Raw genomic sequence first — 7992 nt, forward strand, 5'->3', positions numbered from 1 at the left:
AATAATGGCCTCAATGGTTTGGAACAGAAAAAGTCTATGGTATTCCAAAACCGAACACCTGCCAATGGATGTCTGTATTTTCGTCTAATAAGCCTAAATTCCTCCACTCTGCATTTTTATAAGTGGTAGTCTTGTAATAAAGTTCCAATATAACACAATGGGCCCTTTCACACGTCCTTTGGCACGGATCTTTCAAACTTTTCAGTTTGATTCAAAGGAAATATTACAGGTGTGAAACCTTTCACAGACGACGGTGAGAAACAAACAGTCAAATCTTTCCAATGGAAGGGAGTGATCTCGGTCCGTTTTATTATGAAATGAACAATGGTTAATTTATTTTCTAGATGGACTTTTTTTATCAATTGGGCAAGTATAGGGAGATACTGTTCACATAAGTTTTGACAGGAACAGCAGGTATGAATTATTCCTTTAGATTTAATGTATACAACCCAACAAAAAGTAAAACCTTGGTACTGACTTTAGGGTGTAAAAAGGCCCAATAGCATCCTAACTGCTGAGTTTTTCTTTACCGTAGTACAGTGTTTTTCAAAGTGGGGGGCGCAGAGGCATGACAGGGGGGGGCGCGAGAGACCAGGAGGAAAAATGGTTTTGAAAAGAAAAAAAGAAAAAAAAAGAATGATAATTTGAAAAATTATTGATTCGAAAATAATATGATACAGTACAGTACACGTACGTTTGGGTCTCTGTGTTTCATTCAAGCTCAGCTCTGTGTGTGTGTGGAACAAGCCATTTTGTGTGCGTGCGCGAGCGAGAGAGAGAGAGAGAGAGAGAGAGAGAGAGAGAGAGAGAGAGAGAGCGCACCGGTACCGGAGATCGTTGTTGTTAGCTTCTGGTGCTAGTGAGCTAGTGGCCAGGTCTCAAACGTTTTGGTCATGATTAATGTAAACAATGATTTCCGAGGCACACGTTTATATGATCATTATAGTTATAAAAAAATAAGAGAATAAATGAAAAACAGGTATGAAATACTATATGACAGTAAAACAAGAATAAAGTTTAAAAGGGGAGTGATTTGTAAAATATCCATAAAGAAAAAGTAAATCTGTTTACAGTTCTGTTTCATATGGGTGTTGAGAGAGGTCTCCATAGATCTCTTCATTTTGCTCTCAAAATGCACCAGATTGATGCTTTTAACTTCAATATTTAAAAAAAATCTTCCCGGGGGAGCATGTCCCCGGACCCCCCTAGAGGATGTTAGGTCCACTCCCCACTTATAAAAATAGCACTTTACCCCTGCTTACACCTACATGCCGTGAGCTGATTATCGAGCCTTCATTGTAACAGTCGCGGGTGCACTGTGTATGTGCGTGTGGGGAGTGTTGCAGTAGAACATTCCACTGTAGCGCCCGGTACATTAATGGGAAACCCTAAATGTTTGAGCACCCTCTATGAAACCTCAAGCTACCCCACAGCACCCCCAAAAGAAATCTCTGGCACCGCCACTGAGCCTGCAACCCCGTTTTGAAGAAATGTGCAGTGCAAAACAGGCTCATTGCAGGCACTAATGCTGTGATAAGACACACTTTGCCAAATATCAGCATTTTCTGAGTGGCAAAGTATTATAATTTATTGTTCTAGCAAAGGGATTGCACAATTGTATCTATTTTTTTGACCACACAGACTTATGGAGCATTGTTTTATTATCACTGTTCTGGCAAAGGAATGCTCACGTTCATATTGCTGTATTTTAATAAATGTTAACTTGGCCCATTACGTGACTATTTGTGTTGGGGGGGCCCGACTGTTTTTTTTCTCCAAAGGGGGGGCCTGACAGAAAAAGTTTGAGAACCACTGCCGTAGTAGGACTTGAGATTTTAAATTGGGCCTTATACAACATATACTGGAATTTTATTTCATAACTTCAGAGGAAGTAATCCTCCTTTAAACTGTAAACTGTTATGTGTATAAATGCAGAAACCCCTATTTCTGGCTATTATTTGATCAAAAAAATATCTTTGTTTTAAATAAAGCCTGTATTGTTGTCTATAATATATTTGATGAAGAGATTTTTAAGGAATTAAGAGCTTGCAGAGACATCCAATATAACATTATAAACACTCATCACATCAAACAAGAGCAGTCATTTAATGAGGTGTGGATTTAATAATCATTAATGGATTTATTTCATACTGATTCATGCTCATATCAAATTAATAAGATATGATTTGGTGAATCTCTTCATGCAAAGGAAGAGTGCATTCCTTTCTGGTCATTTTAATAAGACTGCATTTGTGGATTTAAGTTCCAGCCCAGCCTTGCAGCGTATTAAGACGGTACATGTTGTACACCCACTCCCTGCAGCTTACATTCAAAATACATAAAGGTTTGAACTGGCATAAAATAAGGCTGCAAAGACCAGGTAATAACCAAATTAATAGAGTGGGGTTTAGAAGAATATTACAAAAGATCCAAATAATTATGAAGAAGTAACAATTAGTTTTTTTGCAAAGTAGATTTTTTAAATTGTGGTCATAGGAAAGAGTCCATTGCACAATGCAAATCTGCTCTTGTTATTCATAAACCTAATCCCACATCCCCATTTCAAAACCATGCAATTACATGAAATCAGTGCTTTAATGCTATAATATATAGCTGCCAGACAGCTGTGTTTGACTAGGTATTTATAATAAGACTATCTGAATGATTGCATTATGTGAAGGCTGCACTGGGAAGGCAATAACATTATGAAGACTGCATATTAACTAATGTTTGTTATTATTTTGTTCTTTATTCTACAGAGTTAGTATGTACATGCTCAATCTATAATAACCCATATCCTTCCTCTCTTTTTCAAACCGTGAATCATAATTAATCTATATTTTAATTCTACGCTGCTCAGTGGCCCGGCAGCTGTGTTTGCGTATTTCAACATATCCCTCTCCTTTATTATAGGGTGCAATGTAAACTTGGCCGGTTGGGAAGTGTTCCCTCTTTCACTTTGCTTACCGCCGAGCAGGAGTCTGTAACCATGGAGACAAAAAGTCCCGTCGGCCCTGAATGGCCACGTTTAAACCAAAACACCACTTGAGAGTGTTTCCGTCGCCTGTGTGCCTTTTTCAGAGCCATGTGGGGCTCAGGGGTGAGTGAGTAGGGATAATGAATGACAGAGTAGCCTCCCTGAAAAGGTTTTTCTTTGTGTGGGTGTACATTATTATGACAATAGGTGATGAACGTTTTCTTGGGTTTAAAGAGATGCTATTCAGCTGTGTTGTCATCATGATTCTCACACATTCAGTGGGGTTTATTCGGGGAGCCATCTTAAAGAAAAGTGCATGGAACAAAGTGTCAGACCTGTACTATTGCATTCACTGTGTTTTCAGGCTCCATGCCAGTGTCCACTTTTAAAGAAATTGATGCTTTGATACTTCTTTTCACCCATCAAAGAAAATGTTACTATTTCACAAGAGAAGAGAGATTGGTTTTTTATTCTGCAATAATGGATTATCAGACTGACATCAGTGTGTTTATGTAAAACCAGAAAGTGTATATACCAAGTTATAGGTGGGATATGGACCCTACGTATAACTTGGTTCCTGTCCACAGGAAGCTGTTCCTTGTTGGACCATGGACCTCTACTTTGTCTGATTGATCATTTGAGATGACTTTTCTGTTTATGCCCACTCCAGGATTACTGTTTGATTTTTTTCAGTGCTGTACAACCTTCCAAAAGGGAGGTCCCCAAAATGAATGTTCTGTTCTGGTGCCCCCACAATACCACAAACACAAGAATATATGTGGGTGTGCTTTTTTGTGTCTTTGTGTCCCCTCGTCTCTGTAAGGAAAGTCTTTAAAGTGAACTAAACTGACGGGATTCCTTAAGTGTGATTATCATATGAATAAGTATCACACACACAAGTAACACACAGTCTCACTCAGATGTATCCAATAGGTCATTTCCCACAGTACCACTAGCCCAGATCCCAATTGTTGGCCTGTCACTGCCATCACTGGTGCCTCTACTCTGTATGTGTGTTTGAGCAGTATGTGTGTGTGTGTGTGTGTGAGCATGAATGTCTGTGTGCAAGGTCTGTTTAGTCCATTACGGCTGAGACAGTCAGAGATGGGAATGACAGAGCTCCTCTGCCTCCCTGCTGGTAAATTACTTAGAGAGTCTGGGATGAGATTTGTGTATTCAGACTGCACTCAACTTTAAAGGCTTCCGTTGGTTTGTCATTGAGAAAGACATATGGGCTATTACAAATACAACTTTTTTTAGTGGAATGCTACACATGTGCAGGTTTACTATAAAAGTTATAATGCAGGAAAAAGGTACTAAGGGTATTTGGCAATTTTTCAGAATTGTAGAAAAAGCATGATAAATGCAAATTGTGGTATTTGGCAGAAAAATATGCAACTAATTGAACCTTACTTGGTAACTGGGGACTCCATTATGAACCATCTGGCTTTATGGTTTCACACATGCAGCAATGCAGAGTCCATCACATCCCCCTTCACTGGTAAATCAACCACATCAAGGCTCTCCTTGCACTGACTCTCTAAATGAAACATAATTTTAGCTCATAATGGTGAAGTCAAGTCAGCTGACCACAAATAGCTGGGTCATTCTGGGTATATGAGAACATGACAAGGATTTTTTAGTTAGTGACTGAGCGGGTTTCACTGCTGTCCTGTTACAGTATTTTGACTCTACAGCAATTTAGAAAAAAGGGCTTTAGATGGTTTTGCAGCCAGTATGTTCACATACAATTGATATAACATAGATGAAAAAACAAACAAACGCCTTCACTTCATCCATGGAGCTGCAACACTATGGTTTTCACTCACAACTCATTGCAGTATATTGCAGTTGGAATATACTTGGTTATCTCCACAGGATTTAACACGATTTTATCAAGGTGCACACATCTATATGAAACACAATTTTTCCACTTACAGCATTAGAACTGCTGACACAACTAAAGGTGTTTAAACAAGTTGTTTATTGAGACACCCCCCGGGGCTACTTCTTTTATATGAACCACACCCGTTACCCAACTTCCATTGATCAAACCTGTCCAGACCTCCAAACACAACCAGTAATTCATTTTTTACATCACTATAAATATTTAGTCATTAACATTCTCATAAATCATATCACTTCATAGGGCTTCAATGGATGACTTTAATAACCCTAAAAGGATTTCTGCCCAATCTATTGTAAAGCACTGGTAGAGATGGAGCTTGCATGAGAACGATAGGAAGTGTTGTTTTGAATGGTCCTTCAGTATAGGTTGATTTTAGAAAGTTTGATGTTTAAGTAAGAGAAAATGAAAGACATTCTCCTTATACATAAAATAAGTTGTATAAATGGTGGGCAGACGGCCAAATATTAGATATACAGTGGATGTATAGGTGCGTAGATATAGCCTCCCTTTTCATTAAATTGTGTGTATGTGTGTGTGGGCCTGTTGAGTGATAGGGGCGATGAGTTGAATGTAAGTCTCCTTTACAAGCATGTCGGCACAGGCAAACAAACCTACAGACGTCCCCATATGTCTCTATATGTCAACGCAACTGTCTACAATAAGATCACTGCAATGATTTTTCACTTTTGGCAAATCCTTTGAGGTATACAGCAAAACAAAAAGATGCTGGGGTCAAAACTTGATGGGACCCAATGACCTCCCTCTGAAACCACTTTTATTCTAAGCGCAGGTAATAATGCCTGCGAACCCCAGCTCATCTCTCCAAACTAAACTTAAGGCCACCTGAAATCCCACTTTCAAAAAAGTAACTTTTTTTTACTCCATCACTTATAGGTATTTTTCTGTGCTGGATTAATTTGTTAAGCCCTGAGCCTGTTTTTCAGGTCTCAGGCTCGAAAATGACATTCCCAGAACAAATGACCATATGTTTACTTCTAAAAGGGGTAAATTAATAATATTTTTTCTCAAAGTAATGATAAACCTGTGAGTTGGATGTAGAAGTGTCAGAATCAATATAGATGTTTTTATTTTAAAGTACATTCAGATTGAACATAGTAAAAACATTTAAATTATAGTGTCCGTCCAAAAATAAAGAATTACTTATAGTGAAAACCACCCTTGAATGGTGGGATAGTAGACTAAAAGCTTTAGGAATCCAAACTATAACATATAATAAGTACCCTGTATCAAGATTGATGCAAAACAAGTGACATTTGACCTTTTTAGAGAGATTTAGAAAAATAAACCACTTCTGGGGTCATTTGGGTGCATTTTCCATATCTCTGGCCCCCCTTGTTCGATTTTGATGATTGACATCTCTTTTTAACCGTTAGAGCCAATAGAATCGAGGGGAAGTTCCTAAAATTCATCTAAACATTACCCATTGGTGAATGAGTGCTGCGAAGCCAGAATGCCAAGGAACCGGAAGCTGCGATACACTCTGGTGGCTACCATTAGCAGCTAATTTAAAATCTCCGATTTTTACATAAAAATTGAATTATGGATTATCAATAATTTTTTCAAAGTGACAGACACATTGGATTAACCTTCAGCAGCGTTTTTATCGTTTTAAAGCCATTGAACACGACTTTTGATCAGAATAACAGCTAAAGTGAGACGATCTCCTGTGTTTGCTCCGTAATGCTACGTGTTGTGATGTCTGTGTTTGCTTCCCCTGTCGCGAGTTCTGATTGCTCAGTGATGATACTAATACCTATATAATCTGTGGAATCTCAGCTTTAATCGGATATCTTGTATGTGCAGTTACGATAAGTAATAAGGCTATTTTTACCTTGAGTTCTGTGCCAAGTGCGTTAGCATTTTTTCGCTCAGGGGTCATTTAGACGCTTCTTATGAGACTTGTGTTTTGTTTTGGTAAAAATAGTTTGTATTGTCAGTTAGCTGAGTTTCTTCCCGTTAATCTGGTATGACACATTAATAGGTTTTTAAATATTAAGAAGGGGGCTCTCGGGCTAAACAGGTTTCTATTTCTCTTAAAAGCTCTATTCAAATATTTTTGTTTCTGCAGTGGGATATAATGAGAACAAAGGTGTTAGCTTTAAGAAATGTGTTTGTTCTACAACACTTTTAACGGTATTTTGCTTGTGTCTGCCTGAGGGAGGTCGATCATCAGTTTCAACAACAAAGACTCTTGTTCAAGGCCCCCCGGTTACCAGGAGGTCACAGGTTAGATTTCCATTATACCTCTGTGTCTCCACAGCAGCCACGTCTCATGGCAAAACTGCCTCCTCCCTCTATTATAATAGGCCTGCTTTCCATCAACTGCCAGATAGTGAAGGATCCAGACCTTTTTCCCTCTGAATCCATTTTTTTGGTAAAATATGCCAGGCATGATCTCATAATTTTAGTTGGACACCTGGCTTTATCCAATACTTCATATCATGCTGTAATCCTCCTGGACTCTGACCTTTTTCCATTCTTGTATTTTCCTCTTCTCGTTCCATCAATCTGTTGACCCAAATCAAACTTCTCTGTCAAGGTTTCCTTGAACCCTCGACAAATGCACTCTAGTTAAAGTCATTATTTGGTACAAAAAATCGTTAAAAGCAAAGTGCTTATCTACCCAAAAGAGTAGTCTTTTTGAGACAGAACTGGAGCGCTTCGACACACTTGGGGCCACCACTTGTGTGGTCCCCTCTTTGCCTTCTGCCGGGAAAAACTGTCAAGTTGAGGGAGGAAAAGCAAAACAGGATGAAACCTGCTCTTCAGAGTGAGAGCAAAAAGCAGAGAAAAAGCTGATTAATTGAGCATCTGAAGGAAGTAGAGTATTTCTTTCATGCTACAAACTCATCCAGTTATTGTGTTTTTCATCAGTGTTATCAAAATCCAGGGATCAAAGGAAAGTACAAGAATAGAAGTGCTGAGACACGGATTTGATCGAAGTAAACAATCTGAAAGGATGCAGCCGCTTCAATTACTGCTGCTCTTCATGGTTAGATAACCTTCTTGTACTGCTTTCACTCATTTAAAAATAACTCTATTAGACTGGAACAACAGCAAACAGAGCCCTGCTGTAAGATAACAA

Source organism: Trematomus bernacchii, unplaced genomic scaffold (genome assembly GCF_902827165.1).
Source record: "Trematomus bernacchii unplaced genomic scaffold, fTreBer1.1, whole genome shotgun sequence".
Classification (NCBI taxonomy): Eukaryota; Metazoa; Chordata; class Actinopteri; order Perciformes; family Nototheniidae; genus Trematomus; species Trematomus bernacchii.